The sequence below is a fragment of the Phyllostomus hastatus genome, unplaced genomic scaffold, assembly GCF_019186645.2.
Source record: "Phyllostomus hastatus isolate PE091 unplaced genomic scaffold, TTU_PhHast_1.1 phas_scaffold_12, whole genome shotgun sequence".
Classification (NCBI taxonomy): domain Eukaryota; kingdom Metazoa; phylum Chordata; class Mammalia; order Chiroptera; family Phyllostomidae; genus Phyllostomus; species Phyllostomus hastatus.
Window position 1 is genome coordinate 12,739,580 of NW_025334007.1, and position 19,068 is coordinate 12,758,647.

General features: G+C 37.1%; 1 protein-coding gene and 1 pseudogene across 3 annotated transcripts in view; both read right to left on the reverse strand.

Annotated features, from left to right (window-relative positions):
- CDKL5 (cyclin dependent kinase like 5) overlaps positions 1 to 19,068 on the reverse strand; it is a 148,638-nt gene that overhangs the window by 69,149 nt on the left and 60,421 nt on the right. The gene's annotated exons all lie outside the window — the stretch shown is intronic.
- Positions 10,120 to 11,074, reverse strand: LOC123829879 (annotated as a pseudogene).

Sequence of the window (19,068 nt, forward strand, 5' to 3'; positions counted from 1 at the left end):
ATCTACAAGGAATTAAAAAAAAACAACACACAAAATACAAATATACACATTTAAATTTTTTAAGGACAGTTTATCATTAGGAGACACATTAAAATAGATGTGTTCATCTTTTTTTAAAAAGTTACAAAAAAATGAAGATAATGAAAGAAACATACAATCCTTCAAAACTTCATCTGGCCCTCTCCAGAAGTCCTATAGTAGGTAGGATTTGAATTAGCTCTCAAAGTTCAGAAGGAATAATACTTCCTTGATTAAATACCTCTTTTGCCACTTGGCTACCCTGGCCTCCTGCAGATCTTAAAAATGTACCACAAAATCAATATTGCTTTCTTTCTGTTAAATATTTCTTCCATGGCATTACTATAAAATGGTTGTAGTTAATAAATTGCCAATGTTTACCAAGTTATACCAGAAGACTTACTAACTTAAAAAATTATTCATTTCTTTCTCCATCTGAAACAAGGACTATTCTCCTTCACCGTCACTTCTTTTTAATAAATACATATAAGAAGTTTTTAAAATTATTTTATTGTTGTTGAATTACAGTTTTCTGCATTCACCCCCCACGACTCCCCCCATCCCAGTCGAACCTACTTCCCTCCCTTGCTTCCAACCCCTCACCTTGGTTTTGTCCATGTGTCCTTTATAGTTGTTCCTGTAAACCCTTCCCCCCATTATTCCCTCCCACATCCCTCTGATTACTCTCAGAATGTTCTTAATTTCAATGTCTCTGGTTATATTTTGTTTGCTTTTTTTGTTGTTTTTGATTAGGTTCCATTTAAGGTGAGATCATATGGTATTTGTCCCTCACCATCTGGCTTATTTCACTTAGCGTAATGCTCTCCAGTTCCATTCATACTGTCACAAAGGGTAGGAGGTCCTTCTTTCTCTCTGCTGCATAGTACTCCATTGTGTAAATGTACCATAGTTTTTTGATCCACTCATTTACTGATGGGCACCTAGGTTGCTTCCAGCACTTGGCTATTGTAAATTGTGCTGCTATGAACATTGGGGTGCATAGGTTCTTTTGGATCGGTGTTTCAGGGTTCTTAGGATATAATCCCAGCAGTGGAATTGCTGGGTCAAATGGCAGTTCCATTTTTAGTTTTCTGAGGAAATTCCATACTGTTTTCCACAGTGGCTGCACCAGTCTACATTCCCACCAACATTCACTGTCACTTCTATTCCATCCTGTGACAAAACTAGTAAGCTTTTCTCTAGCCTGGCAAAATATGAAAACAGAAGTGTCACATTAACTACCAATATCTAACATTTGTTGCTTACAGTGCAGTCATATGGGCGCTAAATCCTCAGTGCAGGCATGCTATAAACATGCAGGCATTCTGTATTAGCAGCACTTTGGGGAAATGGAGGAAAAGGGGTAAAACTTAGCTTGATGTGGAATAGACATAAGAACCCCTAGAGGTAAGATGTAAGAACAAGAGTTTGGTAGGGAGAGAAAAATCCAAGGGATAGGCTCTCCTGAAAATGTGAGCCACATTCTTAAGGACACCACTGGAATGCCCACAGACTTTACTTGAAATATTTTTATTTGAACATTAGAAGAGGCTGGGAGACTTGGGGGCAGCTAGATGTGTGGCATTTGAGTGTCACAAATATAAGAATAAAAAAAACATAAATGTCTAGAGCAATTTAGTTGATAATGTAGACAAACCCACACACCCAAAAGCCTTACACACTTACAAAAGCCTTTGTAAGTCCTTTTTTAAAAAAGATTTTATTTATTTATTTTTAGAGAGAAGGGAAGGGAAAGAGAGGGAAAGAAATATCAATGTGGAGTTGCCTCTCATGTGCCCCCTACTAGGGATCTGCCCCGGAACCCAGGCACGTGCCCTGACTAGGATTCAAACTGGTGACCATTTGGTTCACAGGTCCATGCTCAATCCACTGAGCCACACCAACCAGGGCTGTAAGAACTTCTGATATGACCCAGTATAACTGTTAGTGGATCAATATCAACCTGAGGGGACACTGGCTGGTAATGTCAAAGGATGTAACTATAAAGAAGGATACCAGTTCATACAGAAATGTGCACTTAAAATGGGTACATCTTATTGTATATAAGAAGGTACATTCTTGTATGTAAATTATGCCTCAATAAAGAGAATTTAAAATGAATCACAACAGCATGGATGGAACTGGAGAATATTATGCTAAGTGAAGTAAGCCAGGCAGTGAAAGACAAGTACCATATGATCTCACCTATAAGTAGAACCTAATCAACAAACATGCAAGCAAAACAGAAACAGAGACATGGAAATAAAGAACAAATTGATAGTGACCAGAGGGGGGGAAGGGGGGGACAATGGAGGAAAGAAGGGGAAGAGTCAAGGAACATGTATAAAGGACTCATGGACAAAGACAAACTGGAGGGAGGGTTGAATGTGGAAGATGGGGGAGGGTAGGATGGGTGAGAGTAATGGGGGGAAAATGAGGACAACTGTAACTGAACAATTAATTTAAAAAATAAAATAATTCATCTCACAGTTACAGACTAGTAGAAATTTACTACCTTATGTTAGTAATATAGATTAGGTAATTAATAAAATGTTCAAAAAATAAAATGCAGCTATCACAATGAAAAATGAGGCATCCAAAAAACAATCTTCACTAACCCACCCTGGCAGAGCAATCAACTCTTTTCAACAGAAAGAGATAGGTGAACTTTCAAAACAATTTAGCTCCATATTTATAGATCATATAAAGTTGAAATATGCTTGTTTTTCATGTAACCCAGACTTTTGGACATTATATACAAAAGCTCTCAAACCACCCAACTCAGACTGCGGAATGCCAGCGAATGAATGGGTATTTTGAAGGGTACATGGTAATGATGCCTGCCAGACAGCATTTCAGTTTAGTAATATTAACTATCATGTCTGCAACTGTGTCACAATTTTATTTCATTTTGCCCTTATTTTATAACAATGAGTAGATAATGAGAAAATGAAAATTCCACTTCTAGTGATCAAGTAATTAAGACAAATAGCATTAATTAGGAATGCTAAATGCGGGCAATCAACAACCTCAATCAGGCAATCATTGGACTTAAAATGTGTTCAATAGTGAACAAAGAACAGAAAATTTACATTTAAACCCTGGAAATACATCCTCAAAGACTAACTCTAAGATGTGCCAAGAAAATGTAGCTTTAAGTTTTTCTATAACTGATTTAAAATTGCTTTCAACAAAGAATGTATTTAAACAGGCATGGATGATAAAGCAATGTACTGTAACTTGAAAAAGATAACTGCTTCAGATAAATCACATAGTAAGTGCCTGTGAAAATTTAAGAACCAATGGTAGAAACTTATATAATTTTATCAACCAATGTCACTGCAATAAACTTAATTTAAAAGGAAGAGTCAATGGTCTAAAAATGCAAATTAATGGATGACCTTAAGAGATGGGAGGGGAGGAATAGGGGGAAAAGGTACAGGGAAGAAGAAGTATAATTGGTAGGCATAAAATAGATGGGGAGAGGTAAAAAATGGTACAGGAAACAGAGAACTCAAAGAACTTACATGTACAACCCATGGACAGGAACTAAGAGGGGGAATGCTGGAGGGCTGAGGGGTGTAGGTCGGAGGAGGGATAAAGGGGGAAATTGGAAAAACTGTAATAGCATAATCAATAAAATATACTTTTGAAAAAGAGAAATTATACCTTATTCCCTAAGATGGCAACAGTGTTCTATTCAACACTGTTTATGAATAGAATAAACTGTTAGATTATACTACCAAGTATACAGAATATGTATATAAATGAAACTTGATTCCACATTTTAAATAAAAAAAAATAAACATTTGCCCTGAAAAAGCATGGTACCTCTGGACACTGGCGGTCCTTCAAGAGATTATTCCAGTCTGATCATTAAGCACCACAGCTTACAGAGCTGGGGCCAGGGAAACAACAACCCCTAAAAAGCAGCCCTTGGTAAAAGGTTTAATGGTACCCTGAGTAACAAGCAATGGTAACCATGGTAACAACAAAGGCTTTAAGGGCTAGGCCCCTTCCCCATGTGCCTGGTACCTCATAAACAGAATGAGGCTTATATCAGTCAATAGGAAGCAAAGGATTTCCAATAATACCACAAGCCAGGTGTTATAGAGCTGGATTTAGTTCTATTTCTAAAATAAAGAATTGTGTTTTCTACTTGAGTGTCCTGGGGCAAATTAAAATCTACTTCCCAGGTCTTTGACATCTACCAACACTGTGGAGTCTTTGAAAGTAAGGACTATGTTTTAGTTCTATCTATAATCCCTGGGGGTCAATCACAGTGCCTGATACATGGTATATTTGAAGAATGAACTGATGTTATTATCATAAATGGTTATTTACAGAATTTTCACAAACGTGGAGACTTCCAATTTTGGTAAAGATGGAGTAACCCCATTCCTCCCAGATCCTTCCTCTTAAAACTAAAACCCCCTGTATATAACACCCAAACGAGAATAGGAAGACACAGTAGATAAGAAGAAGGCAATTGCTTTAGGGCAGGGGTGTCAAACTCATTTTCACTGCAGGGGGAGGGGGCACATCAGCCTCCTGGTTGCCTTCAAAGGGCGGAATGTAACTTTAGGACTGTATAGATATAACTATTCCTTAACAGTTAAGTGAGAGCTCAGTGCTGCCGCTGGGTAGAAACAAGGTGCTGGGCTGGATAAAACAAGGTGGAGGGCCGGATTTGGCCCACGGGCCTTACGTTTGCCACCTGTGCCTTAGAGACATCAGGACTTGAGGAACACTAAGGCAGTGAGTTCCCCAGGTTTACTCACTGTCTCCCATGTATTCCTGATAGGGTGCTACAGAAGCCACCAACCTGGAACTGACAAGAGGCAAGTATCAGGTTGGTCAAAAAGTCCATTGCGTTTTTTCCATAAAATAAAAGATACATTTTTAATTTTTACCAGTAACTTCACTGATTTGAATATTTGAGTAGGCTGGCAGTCTTCCGCTATTGGTTTCTAGTGGGTAGAGGCCAGGGGTACTACTAAACACCTTCCAATGCATAAGAGAGCTCCACAGCAAAGAATTGCTTGGTCTAAATGTCAATAGTACCAAGAAACTTCGCAAACCACTTTTGACACGTTCACTCAGCCACAGAAACTTCTCCATACACTGCACAAATCTTTTTTTGGTGTTTCAATAATGTTTTTACTTTTCTGGAAATAATAAAGCGTAATATGCTGAAAATGTTATATATTTTCTTCCATCTCCAATACTAAATGACTGCACAAAAATTCAGCAATTTTGATGTCTTTTTTAAATGCAGGCTGATGTGACAGCTATCACAATACAATCGAACAAAATTATTTCTGATGAAGTTAAAGACAACTAAGCACTACCCAAAAGATATTGTACGGAAAAAAGTAACAGACTTTTTGGCCAACTCAATGTAAAAAAAGTGCCAAGAAAAGCCTGTTCCCACAGCCAAAAGACCAGGAAAAGATGGGCTAACAACAGAAAATCTTCTAGGCAACACTCACCCTACTCCAGGCAAACATCAATGGGAAAACTGCACCAACTTCCCATTGAGATTTCAGTGTGGCTAAGGGGGCAGTCTTTCAGAGGAAGCTCGCAGCAGCTCCAACTCTTCCAGTGGGGCTGAGCAGGGAGCTAATTTTCCATCCCCTACCTGGCAGAAGCAGGTAGTGTGCTTATTCTCAACCTGTGATGTTGGTGGGTCCAGTCAGAAGCTGATCTTCCATGGCTCACCCTACCCTCGCCCATAGCAGAGAACTGTACTCTGGCTCCTCTGCCAGCATAGTGTGTGCAGGATGGAGCAGAGGCAACAAGACAGTATGAATCAGTGATCCACTTCCACTGGGAAGATATTAGCAGGGCCAAGTGAGGAGCTGCACATCCATACCACCCGTCTACAAGGAGGCAGTGGGAGTAAGAGCAACATATCTGCAGAGGTGCTGTCAGGGGGATCCAGTGGGAGGCTGAATGTACACATCTACCCAGCTGTCAATAGAGAGGCTATCTGTCAAACAAAGAAGAGTAAAAGAATCCAAAATCTTACCCTGGCTGGTGTGGCTCAGTGGACTGAGTGCTGGCCTGGGAACTGAAAAGAATCCAAAGTCTCATAATATCCAAAGTGACCAAGTGATACAATTTAAAAATCACTCATTATACCAAGGACCACGAAAGTCAAAACTTGAATGAGAAAAGACAAGGGATATTAACACCAAGATGAGTCAGACGTTGGAATTATGTGACAAGGTTTTTAAAGCAACCCTAATAAAACTACTTCAACAAGCAATCCAGAAACACCCACAGGCACAGACAAAATAGCCCCAACAAAAGCCAGGAAAGGAGCAGTGTAACAAAATGGAAGACTTTTAAACAATAATACCTCTACTCCAACCAAATGAAACACTGGAAATTTTGGCTCCAATCACACCAGCAAAGGCAGAAGTGGGGAGTGTGTCTAAGCCCCTGTGTCAAGTTAGTTTCAGTGGAGGCCACTGAAGAGCAGTAACAAGGTACTCATGCCCCTCCTAACCAGAGTGGTCAGCAGAGGACAAGTCGGGAACTGAATTCCCACCCACAGCCAGTAACAAGGAGCTGCTCCCCAGTGGGTGTCAACAGATGTGGAATGAGGCAACTGAATTTACCATCCCCACTGGGCATCTCCCCCCTTACCAGAGCAATGTCAAAGAAGGCAGCTAAAACAAAAGATTAAGTAAGATCCAAACTCTATTGATATAATATCCAAAATGTCCAGGTTTCAATAGAAAATCACATCATAGGAAGAACCAGGAAAACTTCAACATCAATGAGAAAAGACTATCAAGAGAGGCTAATACAGAGGTATCAGAATTATCTGACAACGATTTCAAAGCAGCCATCATACAAAGAGGAAGTCTCAAAGGAAATTTTAATTTCATAGAACTTAATGAAAATACATTATACCAAAATATGTGGGATGCAGCTAAAGCAGTAATGAGAGACATTTATAGCACTAAATGCATACTTAGAAATGAGGAAAGATCTCAAATCAATAATTTCAGTTCTTACCTCAATACTACAAGAAGAAAATAAACCAAAGCAAAATGGAAGAAAGTAATGAACATAAAAGCAGAAATCAATGAACTCTCAAACAGGAAAACAACTGAGAAAAAATCAATGGAGCAAAAGCTTGTTCTGCAAAAAGACTGATAAAATTGATAACCTCTAGCAAGACTGATAAAACTATGAGAGAGGATAAAAATAATCAATATCAGCAATGAAACAGGGGAGATCCCTACAATTCTGTAGCCATTAAAAGAATAAGGAAATATTATAAACTTTACACTCATAAATTTGATAACTTAGAAGAAACGGGCCAATTTAACTCCAATTAAAAAGAACCTATGCCTCCCAATGTTCACAGCAGCACAATTTACAATAGCCAAGTGCTGGAAGCAATCTAAGTGCCCATCAGTAAATGAGTGGATGAAAAAACTATGGTACATTTACACAATGGAGTACTATGCAGCAGAGAGAAAGAAGGACCTTCTACCTTTTTCAACAGCATGGATGGAAATGGAGAGCATTATGCTAAGTGAAATAATCTAGGCAGTGAAAGAGAAATACCATATGATCTCAGCTATAAGTGGAAACTAATCAACAAAACAAGCAAGCAAGCAAAATGTAACCACAGACATTGAAATAAAGAACAAACTGACAGTTACCAGAGAGGAAGGGGGAGAGGGATAATAGAGGAAGGGCCATCAAAGAACATGTATAAAGGACACATGGACAAAGCCAAAGGGGAATAGGATCAAGGGTGGGAGGTAGGGATGGGTGAGATGGGTGGGTGTGGTGGGATAAAAAGAAAATAACAAACTAGCCAAACTTAACCAAGATGAATTAAACAACTTAAATAGTCATATAATTATTAAGTAAATTTAATTTGCAATTTAAAAGTTTCCAGTAAATTAAGACTTCAGGTTCAGACAAGTTCACTGGAGAATTCTAACAAACACTTATATCAAAACCAGACAAAAACAGCACAAAAAACAGAAACTATAGAATGATATTTCTCATGACCTCAGACACAAGAATTCTCAATAAAATATTAGCAAATCAGATCCAGTGATATATAAAAAATAACTAGACATAATTACCAAGTTGGATTTATTCCAGATATACAAGGCTGATTCAACATCTGAAAACCATATCAACAAGGAGAAGAAGGAAAATCATATGATCATATCAACTGATATGGTAAAAGAATTGGTCAAAATCCATCATTTGTGATTTCAAAAACTCTCCGGCAAACAAGGAATAGAAGGTAATTTACTCAACTTGCATGTGAATCAATAATTATCTCAAGATTAAAATTTTAAAGAAAATAAGCAACATGTGAAAATGAGTGTGAAAGAGGAAGTGAAGGAAGCAGTGTCCAATACGATTCCAAAGTTTCAGAAATTTTGCAGTGTCCCAAAGAAACACACCTCCTTTAGTATAATTGTGATTATTCCTCATAAAGTCTTGTGAGATGGATATTTGAAAGATTCCATTAAACAGAGACACGGTTTTCCAAATGAGACTGTTTTAACTGTCAGAAAAGGATGTTGTGGATTAACAGGTTTAATGTTTAAGCTGTCCCTGTCTTCTCTCTCCAGTGCCCTGTGGGGTTGGTGGAAGCTTCTGATAAAGAGTAGATCAAGTAAAAAGAAAAAAAAGAAGCCACATTTTTTGCACACCTAGAAGTAGTGGGTATATATGTGATCCTGCTACATATAATTAAAGATGCCAATACTAAAACCTTCTGTAACATAATCACAATGCCATTTCTACAAATTTGATTCTAGTATATTTGGCTTAGATTAAGACATACCTAGGGAAGATCAGTGCAGCCAAAAGTACTCGGAGGAGGTAAACATGTGGGTTGCTCTCTTAAAACTTGATTGAATAAAAACACTCTCTAGAATGTATGATGGACTAGGTCTACACTGCCTGCAATAAAGCTGAACATGACAGCTTAATGTGAAATGTTAAATTAGTATCTTTCATTGTACAAAACTGTTTATGTAGCTCTCATGCAATAACAAAGTATGAAGCTCAGGATTTTCGCAATCATCTGTGAAGAGATTATAAAAAGGCATTTGAAGAAATGATAGATTTTTTTAGTATATATTTCAAACAAATTAGTTACATGGGCTATATTCAAACCTCTTTCAACAACAAAAATGTTGGTCATCCCAAAACACAGACTACCAAACTCAGAATACAAGTTCTGAAATATTGTTAAGTAGGGTTTATTAAGTAAAATAAAGCCAAGACCTATTAGTTACTATAACATTCATGTAAGAACATTTAATTGTACAACTCTAAATATTTCTTTAATTTTCTCACATCGTGAGCACTGTTTGCTGTACTAAATTCTATCATTCAAGCATCAATGATTACATTTCAGGGAAGGAAATCATTCGTGACATCTTTCTACAAAATAGAAAAAGGTCACAATGAACAGAACCAGTATCCATAATGGGAAACATTTGGAGGGGGCTGATTAGGGAAAGAAAGGGTGCTTTACTGTCACAGTAGGAATTATGTAACAGAAACATCATTTGGGCCCACACCACAAATCCATGAAAAGGTTCAAATTTGAACACTGTATGTATGTTATTTTAAAATCTATGTTCATGAGTTTATACTGCATCTGTTTGCACCACTACATGGCAAATATCTATCTCTTTCAAATACACTGAATCTTTCTAAGGGAGTATGGGAGGGGAAAAAAGGCCTTACTTATGCATCACCTCATATAAGTTTTATTTAGAATGTAAATTCTTTGAGTCAACCACTTTAAATAACAACATGTACCTTTTTTAATCACTCTCTCCACCCTCCTATCCCAGGCATCCCAAAAGAACCCTGGCAGTTTAACAGTACCACCTCCATTGGAACAAAAGCACATTTTCTACTGCACCTTCCTTTTCTTTAACAAATGAGCAGAACTGCAATGCTTTCAAGCATGTGTCTAGATAGATCTCGAGGCCATTACACTGCTGCTGGCATGACTGTTGGCTCTGCAAAATGGCTACTGGTCTACAATGGCTAATGCCTAGTAGCTAGGGTTTTCTTTTTCTCTCTTTTTTTTTAAGAATTCTGCTTCTCATGAGGGACATCAAAAGCCTGTGCGTCTGAATTAAGAGATGGTGCTTCCTGCCTGCCCCATTCAGTCTTGCTATGTGCTATAATTAGCACTGTTTGGCTCACTTCCTTGTTATAACTGTGGCAGGAAGAACTGTTTCTGTCCCCAGGAATCAGCTTCTCCCTGGGAGTGGAGGTGGTAGAGAGAGGAAGAGTTGGAGGGGCTTAGCTGACCAGATGTATTGTGGTAAGTCTCACTCTCCAGATCCTTCACATGGTCCTTAATACCCTTGAATAAGATGAAGAATAGTTTGATGATGTTCAAGAGACACCAAGGACACCACCAGCATGAAAAGGACCAATGCTTTTCTCTGCAGCGTAAGAAAGGAAGCAGTCCACCTGATGCAGGCAAGTTTGAGTCCCATGCAAGTTTGGGTCCCGTTTGCAAGTGTAAACTGCATTCAGCCTGAACCCATGGACCAGCAGGAAGGACACCTCCAAGACAGACTTGAAGAAGATACTAATGGTTTAGGTTCACAGCAGGCCCCTCTCATTGTCACCCTGCCATGTTCTTCAATGCTAAACCTGAACTTCTTGATTTCCTTTTCCTGCAAGGGCATCTCCACATTGACACCTTCACTTTGGGCAACTTTGAGTTCCTCCCTTTTTGTGTTCAACTTCTTTTCCTCTTGCACCACATAGAACACATTCGCTACATACAAGAGTGTGGGGACAGACCCAAATATGATCTACAAAATCCAGAAGTGCACGCGAGAGATCAGGAAGGACTTATCATAGCAGACATTTTCATGACGAGGCTGTCAAGTCAACGAAAGGCAAAATACTCATCATCCTAGGCCAGCCCAGCCACTGTCCTGAGTAGCAGGATTCAGAAAACCGAAAGAACTGAGAGCCACACTTTCCTTCCAGTAGTAGAGTGAGCTTGAACCCTGTTTAGGAGTTAGCCTCAGCCACTCCGGTCACTCATGTTACCTGTTTGCTGTTCTTTCACTTGGAGTGAAAAAGGCACACCAGTTACTGCACAAGTCCTTGGAGGATGAAGTAAAATGAAAAAGCAAGTTCAAGCACTCAAAACTGTCTAAAGTTTGTAAGTCTGCTATTCTTTCGTATCCTTCTTCATTCTTCCCCTTAATGAAAGACAACTGTTGATAACTGATAAAAGCGTATGTGGATTCATTTTCATACATGGTGAATAAACACTCTTAAATAAGGGTGCACATATATTGATAATGGCACAAGTTATATAAAGGGGGGGAACAAAATAGATACATCTAAATGTCTCCTTCAGAGTGCTAAATAAAAAAATCTCCAAAGATAAAGACTCAAACACAGAAACTGAATTAAAAACTCATGTATGTACTAACTGATTCATCTTCAGATATATTAGGGCCATCATCTTCCAAACACATGATGATATTCATTCAGGCAATATTTACTCAGTGTCTACCTAGGTGCCAGGTACTGTACTGGACACTAGTTCCTACTAGTGAGTAAAACAGAATTCCCATGCAACTCATAATCAACTGGGGGAAAGATAATTAAACACAGTATTTCATTCCATCTAAGGCATGACTGACTGTAAGATAAATGACTATTTTACTTACCATTCAAAAAGCAATCAAAGCATCCAGTGTAACATGTGCCCCAATTTCAAAAATGTGGGGGGAAATACATATCTTAGAATCAATGAAAAAGGCCAAGTGAATAAGTGAATATACGACTGCATATGTAAATAAGTCTCAAGAAGGAAACAAATAGGCACCAACAGAGATTAACACAAAGACACCCAGAGCAGTCTGTATAGTGTCAGCCAGGCAAAGACTGTAAAACTGCTGCATGTAAAGGAAGCAGCATGGTCAAAAATTTGAAGAGGGAAGAAATCACTATACTCAAGGAGCTCAAAGGCAGGCAGCATGGTTACCAAGGAGTTAGGCAGAAGTAACAGACTGGTGCCAGAGGGGGCTACCTCAGACATCTGCTTGGCAACAACAGAGGAGCCCAGAGGCAGAAAGCCAGAATATACTGTGAGGATGAGGCAAGATTAAGGCCACAGAGAAATTACTAATGGAAGTTTATGATCTCTAGGGGACGTGATGTGATTGAGAGATGAACAGAGTGGTGCAAGGGTAAGGATTCTGTGCGAATGTGCAGCCAGCGAGGTGACAAAAAGTAAAAGAGGATGTCAAGAATTGTGGGACTGGTCCTGATTCTCTCTAAAGGGGGGAATAGGTGATCAATATTGATGCTGTGGTCCTGAAAGCTGTTGTGAATAAAGGAGCATTTTGGAAGGGTAGCTGCAATCCTACTTAGTGGGAAGTAGCAAGATCAGAACAAAAAAAAAAAAAAAAAAAAAGGAGCTCCTGCTCCCTTTTTATCTGAAATTGGAAGTCAGGTCCCTAACCAACAGGAGCCTCAAATTAAAAACACTTACTGAATGTGGACCATTATCTTTAGTTGAATTGTTAGCACACGGAAGCTTTATGGTTAAGACTACAATACCGATGTATTGTGTTCATTTCTGGGTTTCTTTGAGGATATCATTACAATATATCCAGAGCTTTTTGTTTTTTCTTTTTTTAATAGATTGATTTATTTATATTTATTTTTAGAGAGGGAAGGGAGGGAGAAAGAGAGAGAAAGAGAAACATCAATGTGCGGTTGCTGGGGGCCATGGTCTGCAACCCAGGCATGTGCCCTGGCTGGGGATCGAACCTGCGATACTTTGGTTCGCAGGCCATGCTCTTTTTTAATTTCTATAAGAGCAACACTGATACCACCCACCAATCTGCTGAGGGTAAGTAGAACCTGGTACAACACATAACTGTGCCACTACTGAAGACCTGCTCTTCCTTCCCTATTTCGTCCCAATAGTCCTATTTCTTTGTAAGAAAATGTCTCTAAGCAAAAAGCCTGGGGAAAGCTTTCTGCTTCCAATTCAGATTATGCTAGACAAATGTATCTTACCTTAAAACGAACTGCAGCTAACTGATTACATGGCAAAAAATAATTACTTTCAACCAAACCCTTTCAATACAGCATCAAGTCATCACTTTTTAAAACAAACTTTATTTAGTATACTAAGATATTTATAACATTTAATATTTTAATTCTCCCTCTTCAAAATAATCTTTAATTCCTGAAAATATTAATTTTAAACAATTAGAAAAATTAAAACATGAAAATATTTCTTCAATAAACATAACATGAATTTGCCAACTAATAAGCAATCTTAAATGCTATTCAGCTAATTTTTCTCATCTTTATGACTGTTCCTCACAGATTTAGTGAAAAAAATAAAACTTAAAATGAAACATCAAGTGGGGCGAGGTTAATGTAATTTACAATGTCTCCATTTCCCGAGGTTGATTACAACTGCTCTCCAAGGATAAGAACTGAAGTCTCCCCAACTGCAATATTTTAGTAAGTAATTAAATTATAATGCTTTAAAGTACATACAGTATTTTTCGGTTGCTTAAGTAACACAGTTGAGCCAAATTGTCCTCTATCACACAGATTCTGAAAATAATACTATTAAGCTAAAGTCACTGAGACCTATAGTTTATAATTACTACATTCTTCAAGGTTAACTGAAAACTAACCATTGGCAACATAAGTTAGACATTTATTCTTATTAGTTTTTCAAATGTAAACAGTGTTTAGTCTCCAGAGATTTCCAAGTGTCTTAGAAAACTGAGTTACTTCTTCGGAAATAAGTGGGATAAAATAAGAAGTGAAGGTTAAAGAAATAATTCTTTATTTTCCCCAAACTTCTTTAGCATAGTTGATAGTCGGTATTTGATAAAACAAAAAAAAAAAATAGTGCAGTGGGAGAGAAGGCAGAGGGTTAGAAAATCATTCTGGTTAATTTAGGATAGTTATTAGCATTTTATGAACTACATGAAATTCTCAAATTTTTCATATATTTTGTTCTGAAAAAGTTCTTACTAAGCACTTTGAAAATATATAGATCTGAGATTCAAGGGGATGAAAATAACTGAGAATGAGTCATCTCAGCTAAGCAAATGTTTCATAGGGAACTTAAAAGTCTCTTGCTGAACATTATTTTTAAACCGGACAAGATATTTCCAATTTTAAAATATAAATATAAGACTTTGTATTTCAGCTCCAACATGGAAAGTACCTAGATATTGTCACTCCTGTCCTTACAACTTATCAGAGAATTGAGGACGTATGGCAAACTGAATTCCTGAACTCTGGAGAGAGGCAAATACAGAGACTCACATCCAAAAACAGCTTACCTAAAGCAGAAAGTGATAGAGTAATCACTCGTTAGAAAGCTTACACAATAATTTTGACAAAGGCTTGCAAGTAAGAACTCCTAGGGGTCCAATCTTACGAGGGCCTCCACACTCTCGTGGCTTTACCTCCAGGAACCTCACCAGGTTCTGACTGTAAAAATCCAAGAATGCTCTCCTCTCCTTTCGGGTGAGAGGAAAAGAAAAGTAACAATTTTAAAACACACCCAGGGTGAAGATCTTACAAAAATCTTCTCCCTTTTGGGTAAGGTTAAGGGGAAATTAAACAGTTTGAAATACCTCCATGGCTGGGTGCAGCCAGGAGTTAACAGTCCCCAAATATTATAAAAGCCAACATCCAAGGTAAAATTTACCAGACCTTATATGCTGTCCTGGGAGAGGGGAAAGTAGTCAACTATATCCCCATATATCCTTTTTGTTTCACCTAAAAACAAGGGTGTAAGTGTGTGTGTGTGGGGGGGGAGGCTAAGAAATAAAGGTTGCAGCCCAGGATGTGGGCCCACCAAAAGACTAAGATTTGGTCCTACATTTATAGAACACTCCCCCAACTCTATGACCATGTCACCAGGGTCCCAGTACAGTAACAGTGGATTACAAGTGAAAGAGTTGCAAAAAACAGCCTCTATTTAAAAAGGAGTTCTTAGGGAAACCCAAAGACAACAGGGGAGACAATATAGACACTATAGGAAGCTGAAGCCTCTGTCACCTATACCTACAACAAACATTAAACATAGCCCAGTAAGTAGCCAAATTAATGTAAAATCTTACACTAAAGGAGTATTTACCTCAGTTCCTATTAGTCAATATATCCTATCTGACTTGCAAAAAACACTGAAAAGCATTCTAAAAGGCAAAAAAAAAAAAACCAACACAGTCTGAAAATGCAAAGAAAGCATCAGAACCAGACTGAGATATGGCACAGATCTGGGGGTTATCAGGGATAATTTAAGAGCTCTAATGGACAAAGTAGAGAACATGCAAAAACCAATGGGTAATGTAAGCATACACAACTCTAAGGAAGAATTAAAAGAAAATGCTAGAAATCAAAAACGCTATAATTAAAAAATGAATGAATTAATTAATGGACTTATCAGGAGACTGGACATAGCCAAGGAAAGAATCAGTACACATAAAGATATGTCAATAGAAATTCCCAAACTAAAATGAAAAGAGAAAAAATAATTTTAAAGAGCAAAACAGAATATCCAAGATACTGTGGAACAATTACAAAAGGTGTACTCGAATACTAGAGGGAGAAGAATGAGACCAAGAAGAAGAAATATTTGAAGAAATACTGGCCAAGAATATTCCAAAATTAATGACAGACAACAAACCACACATCCAGGAAGTTGAGAGCATACCAAAAAAGATAAATACCAAAATATATCCACCTAAACATATATATTCAAACAACAGAAAACCAAACACAAAAAGAAAATCATGAAAGTCAGAGGGAAAAATACCTTACCTATAGAGAACAAGGATAAGAAGTACATCTGATTTCTTGTCAGAAGTCATGAGTTGAAATATTTAGCATTGAAAGAAAAAGCAACCTAGAAGTATTCAGTAAAATTATCCTTCAAATGTAAAGGAAAAATAAAGACTTTCTCAGATAAACAAAATGGAGAGAATCTGTTACCAGTACACCTGTATAGCAAAAACTGTTTTAAAAAGTTCTTCAGAGAGTAGGAAAATGATATGTCAGAAAGTCAGATCTATGCAAAGAAAAAAGAGCACTGGAGGAGGAATAAAGGTAAAATAAAATCTCTTCCTACTCTGAAGTAATAGATAACTGTTCAAAGTAATAATAGTAACAATGTATTTGCTGATTATAGCATATGGATAAGTGAAATGAATGACATCCACATCATAAGGAATGAAAAGAAGAAATTAGGAAAATTTTGGTATATATAAGGTACCCGTACTACCCAAGAAGCAGAATAGAGTTATCTGATAGTGGGCTTAAATAAGTTGTAAATGTATACTGCAAATTACTAACATCCTTTGTAAAAAAAAAAAAAAAGAAGTGTAATAAATATGCTAAGATAAGAGAGGAAGGAGAATTATATAAAAATGGTCAATTAGCCCTGGCTGGTGTAGCTCAGTGGATTGAACATGGGCCTGCGAACCAAAGGGTTGCTGGTTTAATTCCCAATCAGGGCACATGCCTGGGCTGCTGACCAGGTCCCCAGTAGGGGGGCGCAAGAGAGGTAACTACACACTGATGTTCCCCTCTCCTTCTTCCTCCCTGTCCCTATGTCTAAAAAACAAATAAACAAAATTTTTAAAAATGGTCAATGAAAATCAGAGAAAGCAGAAAAACAGTGAACTATTTTTGTTTAAAAAGAAGTATAACAAATACAAAAGTTACAAACATGGTTGATATTAATCCAAATGTATTAATATTGACTTTAAATGTAGATGATCTAAATGTACCAATTAGAAGAGAATATCGCAGTGAATTAAAAGAAACACTTTAAATAAAAGGATACATGTAGGTTAAAAGCAAAGGGATAAAGAAAGATATACCATGTGAAACACTAATCAAAAGAAAGATGGAATACCTATATCAATTTTAGACAAAGCAGATTTCAGAACAAGGAAAAATCAACAGGGATAAAGAGGGGCATTACAAAATAATACAGCTTCAAGAAAATATAACGATCCTTAATACATGTGCACCAAACAAGAAGGCATCAAAATACATGGGGCAAATAATGATAGGACTGCAAAGAGAAATAGACAAATACACTATTATAATTGGAGGCTTTAACACCTCCCTTATCAGTAACTGACAGATCCAGCAAGCAAAATAATAAGTTAGGATATAGGTGAATTAAACAGCACCATCAATCAACTGGACCCACTTATACAATACTTCATCCAACAAGGGCAGAATACATATTTTCTTCAAGCTCACATGGAACATTCATCAAGACAGACTAAATTCTGGGCCATTAAACAACTGAACAAAATTTAAATAAAAATCATACACAGTATACTCTCATACCACAACAGAATTAAACTAGATATCAATAACAAAAAGAAAGCTGGAAAAATCTCAAAATTAAAAAATACATCTCTTTTTCTAAGATTTGATTTATTTACTTTTAGACAGAAGGGAAAGAAGGGAGGAAAACATTAATGTGCCAGAGACACATCGATTGCTTGCCTCTCGCACACCCCCAACTGGAGACCTGACCTGCAACCCAAACACGTACCCTGACTGGAAAATGTAAACATAATGGTGACCTTTCTGTTCATAGCCTGACACTCAGTCCACTGAGCCACACCAGCCAGGGAGAAAAACACACTTCTAAATAACATAGGTCAAAGACAAAATCAAGAGGAATTTAAAAATATTTTGAACTAAAAGAAAATGAAAATACAAATCAAAATTTTTGTGATGCAGCAAAAAACAGTGCTTAGAGAAAAGTTTATAGCACTGAATGCATATATTAAAAAAAAAACAGGCCCAAAATCAGTATCCTAAGCTTCTATGTTAGGAAATAGAAAAGAAGGACAACATAAGCCTAAAGCAAGAAGAAGGAAAGAATAATAAAAATTATGGCATTAATTAATGAAACTGAAAATGGGAACTCAATAGTAAAAATCAGCGAAAACAAAAACTGTCCATTTAAAAGATCAACAAAATTGATAAATCTCTAGCCAGGCTAACCATGAAAAAAAGAAAGAAAACACAAATTATTATTACCACAAATGAAAAAGAGTCATCACTACAGTCACATGGACATTAGAAGGATAATATAGGAATATTATGAACAAATCTATGCATACAAGTTTGATAACTTAGATAAATAACTTAGATAACTTAGAAGATATAAACTACCAAAATTTACACAAGGAATAATAGATAACCTGAGTAGGCCTATATGTATGAAAGAAACTCAATCAATAATTAATAAACTTTTAAAAAAGTCTAATACCCAGATGGTTTCACTGGTGAATTCTACCTCACATTTAAGGAAGAAATTATACCCATTCTGTATAAGCTGTCAGACAACAGAAGCAGAGGAACACTTCTTAACTCACTCTACAAAGCCAGTATTACCTAATACCAAAACCAGATACGGACATTAAAAGGAAGGCAAACTACAAATATCTCTCATAACATAATGTAAACATCCTCAACCAATATTAACAAATCAAATCCAGCAATGCATAAAAAGAATTATATACCATCACCAAGTGGGATTTATCCCAGGTGTACAAAGCTGGTTCAACATTCTAAAATCAATTCACATAATTCACCACCATCAACAGACTGAAGTAGAAACATCACTTTACTACAGACTAAACAACAGACTAAACATCACTATCATATATCAACTGGTACAGAAAAGCATATGACAAAATTCAACACCCATATGTGATAAAAAAAAAACCTCTCAGGAACCTAGGAATAGAGAGACCCTACTCAACTTGATAAATAACATCTACAAAAACCTACAGCTAACAACATACTTAATGGTGAGAAATAGTATGCCTTCCCTCTAAGCTCAGGAACAAGTTCCCCATCTCACCACGTGCATTCACTATTGTATTGGAGGTCATAAATACAATAAGGCCAGAAAGGGAAATAAAAGGTACTTAGACTGGAAAAGGAGAAATAGAACTATTTTGTTTACAGAAGAAA